This window comes from Sminthopsis crassicaudata, chromosome 6 (genome assembly GCF_048593235.1).
Source record: "Sminthopsis crassicaudata isolate SCR6 chromosome 6, ASM4859323v1, whole genome shotgun sequence".
Taxonomy (NCBI): domain Eukaryota; kingdom Metazoa; phylum Chordata; class Mammalia; order Dasyuromorphia; family Dasyuridae; genus Sminthopsis; species Sminthopsis crassicaudata.
Genome location: NC_133622.1, coordinates 180,875,561 through 180,893,438, shown reverse-complemented (window position 1 = coordinate 180,893,438; position 17,878 = coordinate 180,875,561). Strand labels below are relative to the sequence as shown.

Here is a 17,878-nt window from a genome sequence, read left to right as displayed (position 1 = left end):
AAGGAAGAAGGACTATACTGAGCCATGGAAGGATCGGCACAAGTCCAATTGCCTCAATAAAGCAGTTACAAAGCATCCTGCTCTGGGGCCAGGAGGAGAAATAGTGCTGGAACCATGTCCCGGGTGAAAGCTAGGCTGATGATGGAGGCAAGCAGAGCTAAAGGCCAGAGAGATGCTATTTCCTTCTCTTTTCCCCTCTCTCTCCAGGGAGGAGAATTTACATCTGTGGGGGTCTTTACTTACTTGGACTTCTGATTTCTCTTTGTGTTTCTAAATCACGTTTATGTGTGTATAGAATATATATGTAAATCATATGTGCATATGATTCAAAGAAATTTTAAAACAAACAGCATAAATTCACAATTTCTCATATAAATCAATTTCTTGGGCTTTTAAAAATACTGAAATATCTATTGATTTCTAATTTCGCAAAAAAGATTTTTTTAATTAAAAAGAGAGCCAGAGACCCTTCCCCATGGCCTCTAGGGTCCCTTTCAATACTTATCCAGGTGGATGACCTGTGGAGAGGCTATGGCCTGAGACAGAACCAGGGGTGCAGGGACAGCCTGGTTTGCCAGCGGAGCAGCCTTGGGTTGGTGCTGTGGGGATTTTGTGCTTCCATATCTGCTGCTGAGTCAGAAAGCTCTTTGTTGCCAGGAAAGGGCATTTCCCAGGAGGAAGGGCACCAGTGGGCAGAAGCAGAGATGGAATCAATTACCCTTGCATTTATTTATAAGTGTAAGTAAGCCCAGGCCTCCCAGAGCATGGTTTTGACAAGGATACCAAAGCCAGAAATAGCTCAGGCCTCCCGACGGGAAGAACAGTCAAATAAGAGACAAGAGTGGCCAACATTTTACTGGTTAAAAGCTCAGAAACCAAAATGTACATTTATAAACAAAGAAAAGCAAAGCTCAGGATTCCCCAACTCAGAGGGATGCATCAACAGGCCTCAGGCACTTTTGGCTTCCTCTGGAGATTGAGGCACTGGGCAGGGGAACACCTGCAGACTCTCCCCTGGAATCTGGGATGAGCTCCACCCTTTTTCCCCCTTCTTGTGGCCTGGCTTCTACCCACCAGCTCCTGGGCCATGCTAAGGTAAGGGGGGAAAGTCTAGGTGGCTCCTCCACCAGAGACTTGGGTTAGATATTACAGCACCATGGGCTTGTCCCTTAGCCTGTCCTTCTCCTTCTTGCAGACAGCCTCCAGCCTCGAGGCTACTTTTCAGTCCCCATGTCATTCTGGTTGCCCTTCCCTGAACATTCTTCAGTTTGCCAATGTTCTTCCTATTATGGAAGGAAATAAGTCCCTCCCCCCTTCCCCCAAGACTAGTGCAGGTGGGGGCTGCACTGGATAGAGACTTGGGGTTGGGAAGACTTGAATTCAAATTCTATCTTAGACCCTTTCCAGATATATGACCCTTTCCACATTTGTGCCTCCAGATGTGTGGTAGGTCTCTTCAACTCTCTATGTCTCAGTTTCCTTATTTGTAAAACGGGGAGAATAATAGCACTTACCTCCCAGGATCATTGCAAGGATCAAATGAGATAACATATAGAAAGTGCTTTGCAAATCTTAGTTTCACTTACACACACACACACACACACACACACACACACACAAACTATTTTGGAAACTACTTTGCAAATCTCTCTCTCTTTTGCTGAGGCAGTTGGGGCTAAGTGACTTGCCCAGAGTCACACAGCCAGGAAGTGTTAAGTGTTTGAGGTCACATTTGAACTCAGGTCCTCCTGAATTCAGGGCTGGTGCTCTACCCACTGCACCACCTAGCTGTTCCCCACTTTGCAAATATTAAAGTTTTATATATATGTATAATATATACATACACGTGTATATAGTTTATATATATGTATACATGTAGTTTATAAATATATAATTTATATATGACATATATATATAATATAATATATATATACACACACATTCACGCACATGTAGACTTATTAATCTGTTCAGGATAGAGGAAAGGAAAATGAATTCCACTCTCACTCCAGGTACTCAATTTTCCACTGGGGTCCAAGTTCCCATCATTTTTTTTTTATTTTCTGAGAGAGAAACAGAACCCCCATATTTTTAATACCACAGATGACAAACGGTTGTAAGATCTCATGCAAAATCCATGATATTCTAAAATCTGATAAAAAAAAAACCTGGGATGCCCTTCCTGAGGGGCCTGCTCTCCCATTCAGCACCACTGCTATGAAGTCCCAGACTCACTCTTCTGTTACCTCTTAGACTTGAGAACTCCACTTGGATCTCCATGAGAGGGGACGATCAGAGGAAGTCCACAGAATGGGGCAGTCACAAACTAAGCCTGTACTAGAACCTTCAGCCTAGTGGGCTTCGAGGGGCTGGGGCAATCAAGGGAGAGCAAAAGCCAGCCCTGATGAAGAGTGCAACTTGCCCCAATGGAAGCTAAAGCTAATAATGCCTCAGATGCCACAGTAATGACAGGGCACGAAATTAGTGTCCCTGACCTATCCCTAGCTTCAGACTGACACAACCTAGACATTATTGTCTAAATAGGGAAGCGTCATATAGTCCTGTGGTTCAACCACCACAAAACAAAACAAAAACAAATCCGATTGCATCCCATTCTCAGGTTATCAACCCCAACCTTGGGAAGAGAAGGGACCCTGTAAATTCTAGGCCAGTGAGGCTGTCTCCAAGTCCTTGGTAAATTCTAGGAATTATCATGGAAGTGAGAGTTAGTGACTATGAGGGAAGCTATGATTATCCAGAGCCAGGACAGCTTCACCAAGAACAGGTCAGGCGAAGCTGACTTTAGTTGTGGACGTGGTTATTAGGCCAGTAGATGAGGACAATCTATTTACTTAGATTTTATCCAAGCTCTAGTCAGGGTTTATTCTGCTATTCTTACGGGAAAAATTAGAAAAAAGGCCTAAGAAAAAAGTACAACTAGGTGGATTCCAAATTAATAGAAGGGCTGAATCCAAAGGAGAATTATTAATGATCCATTTGAAAGATGGTCTCTAGTGAAGTATCTCAGGGATCTGTCTTTGCTCCTGTGCCCTTTCAGCTTTTTAATCACTTAAGTTGGATAAAAAAATGGATAATTGGTTACTGAATTTCTCCCCAAAATTGAGAGGAATTGCTAACACATCGTTAATATACAACATGGTAGGGATGGATAGGTAGTGCAGGGAATAGACCCCTGAATCTTAAGTCAGGAAGATCTGAGTCTGAACCTGGTCTTGGCTGCTGGCTATGGTACATTGATCAAGCCACTTCATCATGTTTGACCTCAGTTTCCGGTCTATAAAATGTAGTGGTTGGAGATGAGGCATTGTATGTTCCTTATTGCTCTCAATTTTTACTCCTACATAAAATCCTATAAGATCTTGAATGGGAATAATATTTAACCCAACCTAATGAGATTACATTTATTAAGAAATATTTAGTGTTTAAAAATCAATCTCAAAAATACAAAATAATAGAGATGTTAAGAACTATTTATTGTATAAACAGACTCAGTTCTTTTGCAAAGACATTTATTTATTTAAATGACATAGAAGTCAGTTATCAAGTATTTCTACCGACACCAAGGGACACTCTTCTAGGATTGGGGTTCAGGTGGGCATAAGCTAAAATTACAATGGTGTTGAAGTACATGTAAGGAACCCTCATGGCCAAGGCAAAGCAGAGTTTGAACTCTGGAGAGCTTGTATACATTTCTTTCTCCAGATAGCCATCATCAAAGTCACTACAGAAAATGACTTAGATGAAGTATCATCCCACTCCTCAGCTGGAGTGGTGCGTCACACGAGGCTTTCTATTTCCAACAGACAGGTGACTTATCTGGACATGCTCCTTGTAGAGACTAACATCTCAGCTGGTTGTGTGAATCAGCTGCTGAGCTGAGTTAAGCAGGTTGCTCAATTTCTGAACAGATGTTGGGATTATCACCTCCTTCATCCTGGATCTCATGCTTTTATTTAAGTAGTCTAAGATGATATTAGCTTTATTAGCTGTTCATATTTGATAGGACTGGTGAGCCTGCTCTATCGGAAGTCTTTCAGCACTATTAGTCACTAGGTGGTACAAGGCTTTTTTCAGTGAAGTGTTACAGTGCCTTTTTCAACTGACGTCCTACTACATTCTTTGAAACTGGCCAATGACCCTTAGCCAGGAATTGACAAACAGCTCTCCTCTTTGACTTCCTCAGAGCCTCAGCTCTCACATATGTCACCTCTAGGCATGAGGGGTTCAGCTTTTCCTTTTTGATAATCTTTTCTTAAGCTAAGGAAACCCCGGTAATCTTGGGGTTCTGGTTTCCCATTTCAGTAATTGAAGTCACCTTGCTGTCATGTTTACATCAGGGACTAACTGACTTTGGACCAAGGCTTACAAAGGGCCTAGGGTACTTGTCCAATTTCTAATCTTTTCTTTGTAAACCTGAGTGCTAAAAATTGTTTGCTAAAATAAAGCTCCCTGGAAAAAGTGGGTAAGACTGGAACAAACATTTATAATCTACCATGCTGAGAGCACCTTCCAAATAATCATCTCACAATAACCCTGAGAAGTTAATGTTGTTAATAGCTCCATTTCACGGTTGAGGAAACTGAGGCAGATAAAGGTTAAATTACTTGCCCAGAATCACACAGCTAATTAGAGTCTAAGGCTGGATTTGAATTCAACTCTTCCTTTCTCCAGGCCAAGCACTGTATTCAGTGGCAACTAGTTGCCACTAAGGATGCTTGTTAACAAAGAGTGATTTTTAAAAAGCGCATGAATAAATAAATATCCTTGACCGAATGTCAAGGACCCAAAGGAATAATATTCCACTGCAATTCGAGTGATGAAAAAGAATCCCTTGGGACAGATGGGAATGGAAGCATAGAAAGATCAGAAGTATTTGGGGAAACAATGGATTAGCAGGACTTGGTTGCACAGGTCCTATTTCCAAATGGCCACTTTAAAGTAAAGACTGAGCAAGGGTTTTCAGCTGTAAACATAGGAGGTTTCTTCCTGAAAAACAGGGCTAAAGGACCAAAGCTATAATTACATTTGTATACAGAATTCTGGTGAGTCAATTGCATTTACTGAGAGAGGTTAGCACCTTTTCTGCAAGTTGGGGTGTGTCAGAGGGCAATCTTGCATTTACATCACTGTTGTTGTTTATACTTTGTTTTTGAAGAGGACCAATGACATCAAGGGGTGATGTATGACTCTTGTGTGAATTGGATTTATGTCAGGCAGAGTTGCACAAAGTCACCAGCCTCACTTTCTCTTACAGTCACCAAAATCTGATGGCAAGACAACTGTCAAGATGTCTGACTATGGCCCAGGTCGCAGTGGATGACCTTGATGTCTTCTGTGTCTGATCAAGATCTCAGCACTTCACAGCATCTGTTTCATCTGTTTTATGGAGGTTGGAACAAATGATTCTCATTTACCCATTCTGCTGGGGGAAGTTTTCATATGCTTACTATAGACATCCTCCTAACTCAGCATTAGGCTTGAGACCTGTCAGTCTGAATGTGGATGGATTACCACGGTGTGGTACATGTGCTCCAGCTAGCCTAAGTCAGACTGGCTTAGAGGATGGAATAGTAGCACTCACCTTAATGGGAGAGTTACACTGGAATGCCTCAGGGATCCTGGGCTTTCTTGTGCTCTACTCAGTATTTTTGTCAGAAACTTCAGTAAAGTCCTTGAGGCCATACATGTAGCAAATAATCCTTATTCAAGAAGTCTTTCCAGACAAAATACTTTTCATATCAATAAAATTAGATCGAAACAATTGGAAGAATGTCAAATGCTCATTGGCAGAAAAATGACAATTCTATTTAAATCAATCTACTTATTCAGTACCGTACCAAATAAACTACCAAAAATTACTTTATAGACCTAGAAAAATAATAAAAAAATTAATCTGGAAGAACAAAAGGTCAAGAATTTCAAGGGAATTAATGAAAAAAATCCAAAGGAAGGTTGCCAGCTGTAACCAGATCTAAATTTATATTATAAAGCAGTGGTCATCAAAAAAAATTTGGTACTGGTTAAGAAACAGAATAGTGGAATAGGGTCACAAGCTATGATAGTTAATGTTTGATAAACCCAAAGACTTTGCTTCTGGGATAAGAACTCACTATTTGGCAATAATTACTGGAGAAAATGGAAAATAGTATGGCAGAAACCAATTATTGACCAACAAGAGATTTTCTCAGATTGCCCGAGCTTTTCTGAGCCAGCTTTCTCTCTTATGATTGACATTTGTCCTTTGACTAGCTTGGAAAGTACTTGTTCCTATCCACTCTCTACTTTCTACCTCCCTTTATAGACTAGGAGCTCCTTGGAGGATAAGATGAGTGTTTGATTCATCTACCACCCTGCACCCAGTCAGTCCAACCTCTTATCTGAGTCTGCACCCATTTTTAGCAAAAATTGCTAGAAGTTTTTGTTTGTCCTTTGTTCTAGAACAGGACCATCACATCAAGGAGGTGTTGCTGTGACATGCAGGTGAATTGGATTTAAGTGAGAGAGGGCTGGGCAAGGTCACCTGCCTCACTTTCCCCTCCAATGTCATCTGGGTCCAGTGGCTAGACAGAGATCAGAACGACTGAAGATAGTTCTGGATGCAATGGGTGACCTTGGTCTTTTTAAGCTCAGGTCTTTATTGTGTCTCAGTTTGACTGAGACAACACCCATTCAATGACTAAGGGCAGGTAGCAATTAAGGCAAAGAATCTCCACTAGTAAGCAAGTGATCTAGGGAGTGCACTAGGCAGACTGAGACCCTACTTGTGCCTTTCAGCTTTCTCAAGGGGACGCCTTTCATTTCACACCCAGCTGATCACAAATGGCTGACTAGCAGTTAAAGAGAGGTGGAACTCAGGAAGATCTGAGTTCAAATCAGTCTCAGATGTTTATTAATTGTGTGACCTTGAACAAGTCCCTTAACTACCCTCAGCCTCAATTTCCTCATCTATAGAATGGATCACACTACTTTTAGGAAGCCCAAAGGACATACCATAGGAAAGGTTCTTGGTAAATCTTAAAGCACTATATACATGTTTGTGGTTATCAATGGGTCAATCAATTATTAAGCACATATTATGTACATCTTGCTAAGAACCAGGATTACAAAGAGACAAAAGAGAGCCCCAGCTTTTCAGCATCTCACAGTCTAATGGGGAAGGAGACAACATGCAAACAATTAGATATAGACAAGCTAGAGATGGCATAAATCAGAGCTTATCAACAGAAGAATTTTTCTTATTGTTGTTTTGTTGTTTCAAATGTATCTGACTTTATGACTATCATTTGGAGTTTTCTTGGTAAGACACTAGAATAAGTTTTCATGTTCTTCTCCAATTCACTCTACACATGAGGAAATTAAGGCAAATAGGGTGAAATGACTTGCCCAGACACTGATGCATTGTCGGTGGAACTGTGAATACATCCAGCCATTCTGAAGAGCAATTTGTAACTATGCTCAAAGAGTTATCAAACTGCATACCTTTTGATCCAGCAGTGCTACTACTGGGCTTATATCCCAAAGAGATATTAAAGAAGGGAAAGGGACCTGTATGTGCAAGAATGTTTGTGGCAGCCCTCTTTGTAGTGGCTAGAGACTGGAAACTACAATGCCCATCAATTGGAGAATGGCTGAATAAATTGTGGTACATAAATGTTATGGAATATTATTGTTCTGTAAGAAATGACCAACAGGATGATTTCAGAAAGGCCTGGAGAGACTTATATGAACTGATGCTGAGTGAAATGAGCAGGATCAGGAGATCATTATGCACTCCAACAACAATACTATATGATGATCAATTCTGATGGACGTGGCCCTCTCCCAACAATGAGATGAACCAAATCAGTTCCAATTGTTCAGTAATGAAGAGAACCAGCTACACCCAGCGAAAGAACTCTGGGAAATGACTATGAAACACTACATAGAATTCCCAATTCCTCTATTTTTGTCCTCCTGCATTTTGGATTTCCTTCACAGGCTAATTGTACACTATTTCAAAGTCTGATTCTTTTTGTACAGCACAATAACCGTTTGGACATGTAAACATATATTGTATTTAACTTATACTTTAACATATTTAACATGTATTAGTCAACCTGCCATCTGGGGGAAGGGGTAGGGGGAAGGAGGGGAAAAGTTGAAACAAAAGGTTTTGCAATTGTCAATGCTGGAAAATTACCTATGCATAAACTTTTTGTAAAAATTAAAAAAAATTTTTAAAAAGAAAAGAAATGACTTGCTCAGGGTCACACAGCTAGTAAATGTTTAAAGTCCAATTCAAACTCAGGAAGATGAGTCTTTCTGACTTCAGGCCCAGCACTCTCTCTACTTCATCACCTACCTGCCCTTAACAGAGGGAAAACACTACAATTAATGGGGATCAGAAGGCTTCTAGGGGAAGCATTGTAGCTAAGACCTGAAGGAAACCAAAGAAGTCAGTAGAGGCTAAGTAAGAGGGAGAGTGAAAATGCTGTTAGCAGATGGGATGAGGAGTCTTCTTGGCCATTCAGAAGACAAACAATTTAAACCCAAATTGTGGAGATAACCAAAGGCCAGGTTGAGTGAAATTCCGTGTTCCCCTGCCCTAAGTCTGGTGGCAGATCCCAAAGAGAGCCTTGGAGACAGAGGACCAGCCCTCACTCACATGTGTGAGAGCAGGGATATGCCTCTATATAGATTCAATAATCAGATAGTCCCCTTTGCCATCACTTCCATAGCTCTTGATTACTTGCAAAGATCCAACTAAAAGTAACTCAGCTTCTCTAGTTGTAAACCACCTTTCCTCACTTTTAGAGCATAAACTTTTTGAGGGTAAGGGCCACATTTGTTTTCATCTTTGTGTTTTCTGCTTAGGGCAAAGTAAGTGTAAATAGTGGGTGATGGTTAAGTGGAAGTAAGGAAGAGAGGGAAGAAAGGAAGAGAGAAAAGAAGTGAGGGAAGGAGAAAGAAAAGGAAGCAGAGAGGGAGGGAGAGAAAAAATGGATAAGAGAAAGGAAGGGATGGTTAAGGGGAGAGAGGGTGAGAGGAGGGAGTAATGATGGGAGGAAGAAAAAATAAAGGAAGGAAGGAGGGAGGGAGAGAAATGGACAAGAGGAAGAAAGAGATGAAGGGAGGGACCAATGATGGGAGGAAGAAAAAAGAAAGGAAGAAAGAAGGGACAGAGGGAGAGAGAAATGGATAAGAGGAAGAAAGAAATGAAGGGAAAGAGCAATGTTGGGAGGAAGAAAAAGAAAGGAAGAAAGAAAGGAGGGAGGGAGGGACAAGTGGACAAAGGGGAGGGAGAGATGAAGAGAGGAAACAATGATGGGAGAAAGAAAGAAAAAAGAAAGGAGGGAAAGCAGTATATATGAAGTACTGAGGCATCTGTTTATCTGCAGGGAAAGAGGTGTGTGTGTGTGTGTGTGTGTGTGTGTGTGTGTGTGTGTGTGTGTGTGTGTGTGTGTGTCTTTTTTGTGTGCCTGATATTTCAGGCAAAAAGCAAAACAAAACAACAACAACAACAGAACCCCCTCCTGGCTGTTCCATGAGAGCCGACCTGAGTCTATCTTAAGAGAGTCATTGAAAGCTGACTTTTCTCTCGCTCTGGGTCTCCGGAGGATTTTCTGAGTCCTGGGAAACTGTCTTGTTTATTGGCTTGCTCTGTCTCACTCAGGCTCTGTTCTCCTCTCTGGGTTTTTCTTTCTGAGACAGGAAGCTGGGGGTGTTGACCCTATATCTGGAAGGCTCCCAAAGCAGAATGAAGGTGGTCTCTCACAAACAATTCCAAGCTTCTGAGCTCGTCCCAGCTTTTCAGGGGGCCAGCTCCCTAAATATGGCCCTGCCTCCTTCTTGCACAGCTGTGAGATGACTGATTCTTCCCAGGTCTCTCTCAAGCTACTTTCTTATGAAATAAAAATGAGTGCTTTGCTTAATTGGATTCCACAGTTATGTTGCCGAAGAGAGGCTGACTCATCACCCATGACCCCGCTTACACAACCTTCTATGTTCAACACCAACTCTGGGGACCTCCCATCCCTCCAGAAACCTCAGAGCCAAGCCCGCTACCCTTTCCCATAGTCTTAATGGTGACCCTTTGCTACCAATGAAAGAAAGAAAAATAATATTTTGAAAAACAACATGACTTCCTGTGAGCAAGAGAAGCCACACATTCCAAAGGACACAGAAGTAAGACTGTCAGGAATTTTGGTGCATGCCTTTAACAAGAAAAGTTCAAAGATGGTGGGGAAGGGCTGTCAAGTAGGCAAAAAGTTTAATTTTCTCCTTCATTTTGTTACATTTGCTAAATTAGATTTTGTTGTTTTTTTGTCCTTCATTCTCAAAGAGGGCCATGGCATGAGGGAGGTGATGCTATGACATGCAAAAGAACTGGATTTAAGTGAGGGAAGTCTGGGCAAAGTTACCTGCCTCACCTTTCCCTCCAGAGATCTTTGGATCCAGTGGCCAGATATAGGTAAGGACGACTGGACGTGATCCTGGATGCAGCGGGACACCTTGGTCTTTTTAAGCTAATCAAATTAATAAATAAATGAATCTGAGGAAAAGATCCTCAGGATTTCTAGACAAAGCAGAAATGACTGTTATTTACATTCAATATGAATCAATCAGAACCCAAATAATGACCACATGAGGCTTGGCCTAGCACTTATTGGTGGGCATGGTTCCTGCTTCCTCCCCTTAGAACTTTGTTCTCATCAGTGATTAATTACCCTGTAAACATTTTTGTTGTTGCTGAGGCAATTGGAGTTGTGACTTGCCTAGGGTCATACAGCTAGGAAGTATTAAGTGTCTAAGGCTGGATTTGATTTCAGGTCCTAATGACTTAAAAAATTTTTTTTTTAATTGTAAAAAAATACTAGAATTTCTCAATTTTCAATCCTTTAGGTCTATCCCCCTCCCCACTCCCCCCACATCCAGAAAAACTCTCCTTCCCCCTGAACTGTTTATCATTCATTTAACATTCATATGTTATTCCCATCCTCCTCTAGTATCTCAGTATGGGGTTGAGCTGACCCCAGCTTCTTAAAGATCCTACCCTAAGGACGACTCTTTTGTCTGACAAATACTCTTTTTTTTTAAATTATTTTTCCTTTTTTTAATAGTATATTTTATAATATATTTAATAGTATGTTTGTCAGAACAAAAGGGAAAAACCAAGAGAAGGAAACCTTCCACTTCTCCCCCTCCCCCCCAAAAACAGTGAAAATAGTATGCTTAGATCCTCATTCAGTTTCCATAGTTCTTTTTCTGGATGTAGATGACATTTTCCATTGAAAATTTATTGAAATTGCCTTGGATCACTGTATTGCTGAGAAGAGCTAAGTCTGTCATAGTTGATCATCAGGCAATATTGCTGTTGGTGTGTATTATCTTCTCCTGGTTTAGCTCATTTCACTTAGCAGCAGTTATGTCTCTCCAGGCTTTTCTGAAATCATCCTGCTTATCATCCCTTATAGAACAATAATATTCCATAACAATCACATACCATAACTTATTCAGCCATTCTCCAGTTGATGGGCCTGCACTCAGTTTCCAGTTTTTTGTCACTACAAAAAGAGCTGCTACAAACATTTTTGCACTATGGGAGTCCTTTTCCCCATGTTATGATCTCAGCCATGTTCTTGATGTTATTTAAATTTTCTAGGTTATTGAGAAATGCCATCAGTCCACTGACGCATTTGTAAGAGACTCCTTGTTGCCCTTTCTGGACAGGAGGTTAACTGCAAGATCTTTGGGAAGGGGGTTTCAGCTTTCACAAGAGAAGCTCCGACACAGATTTCAGAGGGTACCAGATAAAAGCATGATCAAGAGGAAGAAAGACAAACACTAGTAAGTTTCTCCATTCAGATAGCACGAGAGATGTCTGAAGCAAACCAAGGAAGGCGAAACTAATCTCTCAAGCCTAGAATCTTTTATCACCTGCTTCTGAATCCCTATAAGGCTCAGGTCCTTTCACACAACCTTCTCTATTTCCCCCACCTGACAGTACTCACTGTCATGATCTTTTCCTTTGAGATTTTCTCTTTTTACCCAACATAAATTGTCTTTTATTGCATTTATTTGCACTTATATCAAGGCCTCCAATGATCATAAAATCATAAAATCAAGCATATAATCTTTCATCCCCATCACTATGTTTGGGGGCTTATGAATAGTAGGTGCTCAATAAATGCCTTTTCAGTGACATTGACTTAAACAATTAACAAAATTGATTTAAACCAGATCACATTGTTCTATTGTGAGTTATGTGATAGAGACCTTATTTGGGTGGATTCTTAGGGGTGTCAGCCTTCACAACATGTTGACATGCTCAAGACACAGAGGAAGAGATAGACCACTGCTAAAATATACAGGAAAGGATGAGAAGATGAAAAATATTGCTCAAAACTGGGTGGGAATAAATTGGATTCAGGGGAGGAAAAGCAAGATGATTATTCAAAGAAGGCAGCAGTTCAAACCTAATTTCCAACTTTCAGACTTTCCCAGATATAGATATTCTAAGGAGAATCTCCTTCTTCTCAGGATTTTAAGAGGATGTGTTCAGATGCTAATGCCCAGATTATTCTCATCAAGCTGAGGGTGAGATGTATGCGGTTTTTGAGAACTTCTTTCCATATTCTGTATACGGAAGGCTAAAAGGCAGTCTAGGCAGAAGATGTAGAGAGTTGGGGAGACAGCTAGGGCAAAGGTTATCTATTCCCTTCCTCCAGTCTGAAGACCCAGCCCAGGCAGGACCTGGGTAGGATAGTATGGGGAAGGCTTGGAAAAAGAATATCTATTGTCTGGTCTATAATAGAGCTTGAAGAGAGAGCCCAGATAGGAGCTGGGCAGAGACATCAACTTAGGACCCAGAGCCCAGGATGTCAAATAGACACGGGCATGCAGGAAGCTCATCTGCCCTCAGCAGAGCTCCTGATGTGATCACTCTGGAATAATGGAAGAGCATTGATTTTGGGGTCTGGAGACCTATCTTCTAGCACGTGACTTTTGCCAAGGCTCTTGCTATTTATGGGTCTGTTTCCTCACTTTCTAAATTAGGTGAGTGAGCAGAACCTGGCACACAGTAGGCTCTTGATAAATGCTTGATGACTACTTACTTGCAGCGCTAAAAGCCAATTAATCTAGCATGTGTGTAAAAAGCAGTGCACATTTGTAGAATGCTTTAATGTTTGCAAAGCATTTGGCACGTTCTCTCATTTGACTCTCCTAATAACCTTAGCAGGGAGGTGCGATTATTATCTCCATTTAACAGATGAAAAAAAGGAGGCCCAGAGAGATTAAAGCATTTGCCCAGGATCACATGGCTAGCAACAGTCTGAAGCAAGAGTTGGACTCGAGTCTTCCTATATGCCAAATTGGATGCTCTGTTTGCTGTACCACCTAGCTATCTAAATAGCATTCATTCTTTCCACAATAGTATAAAAACTGTGATGTAATATACAATCTATGTATCTATAAAAAGTAGCTACATATAGACATATTTAAGTATCCAAGAATCGCTATATTTATGTAAACATGTATCTAAATATATATCTCTGTGTATTTATGTATATATGTATGAATAAATCTATCTTCCTATCTATCCAATTTTCTCTCTTTCTCTCTGTCTCTCCCTCTCTTTATCTTTCTGTTTCTCTCCCCCCTTTTTACCTCCTTGGATCCTATTGCCCCCTTTATCATTTCTGGGAATATGGAAAACAATGGTGTATTTAGAGCTAGCCTATTTCTCCCCAAGGGGACAAACTCCATCTTTGTTCCCATTTTAGCAAGGACACAGACTCCAAAGGACAATGACAGAGGCAGAAAATTGGGATTAGGCACAAACAGGGAAGTTCTGTCTTGTACCATGTTGAGAAGGGGGATGCTACAATTATATAAAAACAAAAGGGGATAGAGTCTTTTGGGTGGCTGAGTTGATCAAGTATCATACTTGGACTTAAGAAGATCTGGGTTCAAAACTTTACAAAGACACTTATTGTTTTCCCATGTGACTATGGGCCTGCCATAAGTCTACAAACTCACTTTCCTCATTTGTATAATGGGATTGTATAATGTATAAGAATCCCCATATGGGGATGATGAAAGAGGATTTATCAGTAAATGTTTGATTTGTATATCTATTCTATATACCTATATATCTAGAATCATGTAAAAAATTTCTCAGGCAAAAAGGGATCGTGAGCCCTGATGTAGAATACCTTGTAAATTTGAAAATGCCAAAGTAATTTCAATTATTTAGGATGATCTCTAAATTAGCTTACAACTCAGGATCTCAGAGTGGGAGGGGACCTCACAGGGGATCTACTACAACTTTTCTCTGCAGGGGAATCACCTTCACACCATCCTCAACAAATGGTCATGTGGCTTCTGCTTGAGGAGAATTACTAATGGGGACCTCGGTGTCTCCATTCTATGTGTGACTGCTAGGAAATTACCCTGACATTAGGTCTGAATCTTCTTTGCAGCTTTTCCTCACAAATGTCACACTTCTTGCGTAGGGTGGTCTCCACTCAAAGGTTTATAAATACGTTCCCGGCTCTCAGAATCAATGCCCATGACTTTTTTAGTTTTAGCTCTATAAATGCTTGATATTTCAAATCATAGAATGTCCTAAATGCATCCACATAGTAGGTAACTCTAAGATTCTGAACTGCCCTCAAGGGAAATCAAGGACTTGGGAAATTATCTTAATTAAGAGAAAGCTGATCCTGGACTCCTAAAACTAAAAGAAATGTATCAAATAGGATAAATCTATTTCTCGGGGGAAAAGGTTTTGGCAGCTTATCTTTTCATTAGAAGGGGGAAGGGAAGGGAAGAAACATTTATTACATACCTACTATATACCAAATGCTGTGCTAAGTACAAACATGGTAGAAAGTAATGAACTCGGAGTCAGAGGACCTGGTCCAAATCCTGGCTCCATCCCTGATGTGAGGTGGGATCCTGGTCAAGTCCCTTCCCCTTTTTGGGCCTCTTCTTTCCCAGCTGCAAAATGAAATCATCAGGCATGAGGTATCTAAATGTCTGCCAGGTCAATATGACTTAGTAAGCTTTGAGAGCTAGCCAGCTGGCTATATTATTATTATTTTTCGGGGGGATTGTTTTGTTATTTTCCCCAGGTTTCCTCCTATGGTGGCTTATGTAGTATTCTGGCTTATGTTTGGCACAGCCCACCATAAATATCCTGGGATTGGACCCCACGGTCACCATCATGTCTTCCTCAATGTGTAAAGTGACTTTCTCTCTAGCAGAAATCCAATCAAACCTTTTAATATAACAATCCACTGATCACAGCTGGAGGAGTGGGAAGCACATCTGTCTTCCCTGACAATGTATGGAAGGGACCTCTAGTTCCCATGAGGCTGTTTCCTGATCCAGCGAAGGCAAACACTACAGTGATTATTTCAAACAAAGAACTTCCTCTAAGCATGTTCCCTGGAGAGCTGAAGGCCCAGCTCCCCATGGAGCCAGCCTTCTTCTGCTTCCATGACATCAGGGTTGACTAAGGCAGAGGGCTAACAGAAACTTGTCTGAAAATGAAGGACGGTGGGAACTTTGGTGGGGAAAATCACCTTCGACTTTCCTCCTGGAATAGTGAAGATGTAGAGTCTTAAAAACCTACACAGATGATGAAAGACCTCTCTGCTCCAAGAAACTGTGCCTGGAAGAAAACAATTCTCTCATTTGGCCAGAGTCAACTTTTCTTCCCCCTCCCTCATCAGTATGATTTATTTTTTAATTCTCCCAAGGAATGACTGAAAACATTGGAGCAGTTGGGGTTCAACTTGCTCAACTTTGGGATTCAGATCTGATGCCAGAAGTGTTACGCTCAGTGTAATCACTGAGTTAAAGGATTGCTCTATCTCTACCAGATAGCTGAAGTGAGAAGCTCCCTGTTGCATGTTTGGATAGGGATTGGGCCTGGGATTTCTTTGGCATAGGGAACTCCAGGTCAGGAAACTCCCTCTATTGACCTAAGTTAGCATCTTAACCCAGAACACCTCGTCACAGGAACTTTCTACTATCCCTATGGCTCTCCTCACATGGAATATTTCTTATGGAATATTCTGCAGCAAGACCTATTCCCACTTTTCCTTCCGATCAGTTCCTCTTGGAGCCTGTTTAATGGAGGGGCCCAGGCCAGCTTGCCTTCATTTCCCTCTAGGCTTTGTTCCTGACTTTCTGTACTTCAACCTCCCCTTTCCCCCCATTCTATACCCTCTCTCATCCCCTGCTTTTTAGTTCCTTGTTTTATGTTATCTTCCAACACAAAAGGATATTTGCTCCTTTAAGGATGGAAGCTCCTTGAAAGCAGCACTTTTTGCTTGTCTTTATTATGTATTAGCTTCAGTGCTCAGCACAATGCTTGGTATCTAGTAAGCACTTAATAAATGGTGGATTAAAAAAAAATCCATCTTTCCTTCCTTCCATGAATTTTTCCTTATTCCTCCTCATGACTCACTATCCATTTGAAGTGCTTGTCTGAGATTATACATGCATTCATGTGCATGATAAACATGCATGTGCTTGCAGATATATACACACATAAACACTATAACATTCATCCATTTTTGCTTGTGTGTGCCTGTGTGTGTGAGTGCATGCGCACGTGCGCATGCGTGTGTTTTGTGTGCTCTAGTCATTAATGCAAGGAATCTACAATTAGGAGCATTCAACAAAAGATCATCAAGTGGGTTTCCATCCCCTACCCTTCCCTCCATTCTTTTCTTTTCCTTTACAATAGAAGGATATATCATAGATGTCATAGGAGTTTTACACAAAGGAGACATCACTAAACAATGACAAAGCTATTAGGCTGCATGTGGGATTTAAAGAATTTAGCCAGTGATGTGAAAATATTGTAGAAAATTACTATAGAAAAATTGGTTTGAGGTGAGGAACTAAAGCTCAGACTGTCCAAAGGAGAAGAGCCCAAGCTCTTGAGATCTTCCTGCAGCAGAGCTTTTCTACATCCGATAAAAGTTTGCAGTGGTCTTTAGAATCAGATTTTCACTATTATCTTGTCTGTGACAATCTGGGTAGAAGGGGAGCATCCTGGCCTCCCTGAGAAGCTTCTCCACTGGGCTACAGATACTTTCTCTGATCACCTACAACTTCACAGCAATCATCTTACTACTACCCAGACATCTTTCAAATTCTTCTCTTTTCCCTGCTTTTCAGTCACACACACAATTGCCTGATATCCTGGGGCTCCTCCACTTCAAGGCTGAACTCTAATTTACAATGATAATATATATCTGATCTCATTCCATCATGACTTCCCTTTTATTGTGATTCTGAACACTGGGTTGTCTTTATTCACATCCCATTCTTCATCTACCATTGACAAATTTATGTGACATAACCTCAACTGGGCCGTCACTGCTCCAAAGCAATCTACTTATATCTCCTTTATTTATTATCCCACTTTCTTTAGCAATTCTTTTAAAACTTTTTATCCTTCCTCAAATCTCCCATAGTTCCTCCTTCCTATCTGAGGATCTTCATAATTTTACTGGAAAAAACTTGAGACCACCCACAGAGACCTCTATCTCCTGCTTCAAGTCTGTTTCACATCAAGAGGTGAACTTTTTCTTTGCCTAGATGAACCCGTCAATCTGCAGAAATAATCCCATTTCATCCCATCTTCCCAGATTGTCCCATCAACCCCACTTTTGAACTCATTCTCAATCTCTCCCTATCTTTCGACTCCTTCTCTATTGCTTATAAACACTGAAATATCTCCCTCATATTCAAACAATCTTCATCTGATCCCTCCATCTTTGCTAGCTATAATTCCACACCTGGTCTTCTTTTTGTAGCTAAACTCTTTGAGCAGGCTGTCTATAATAGATGCCCC

The 17,878-nt window shown here is 40.9% G+C and overlaps 1 protein-coding gene across 2 annotated transcripts in view; it reads right to left on the bottom strand.

The window, feature by feature from the left end:
* DLC1 (DLC1 Rho GTPase activating protein) overlaps positions 1 to 17,878 on the bottom strand; it is a 226,374-nt gene that overhangs the window by 180,767 nt on the left and 27,729 nt on the right. Inside the window, exon 1 of one of the 2 annotated variants that reach the window (XM_074275671.1) lies at positions 2,247 to 2,375. The exons of the other annotated variant lie outside the window; for it this stretch is intronic. The gene's annotated coding sequence lies outside the window, so the exon portion shown is untranslated. Of the gene's footprint in view, positions 1 to 2,246; positions 2,376 to 17,878 lie in introns of those variants that run through there. 2 annotated transcript variants of the gene reach the window in all.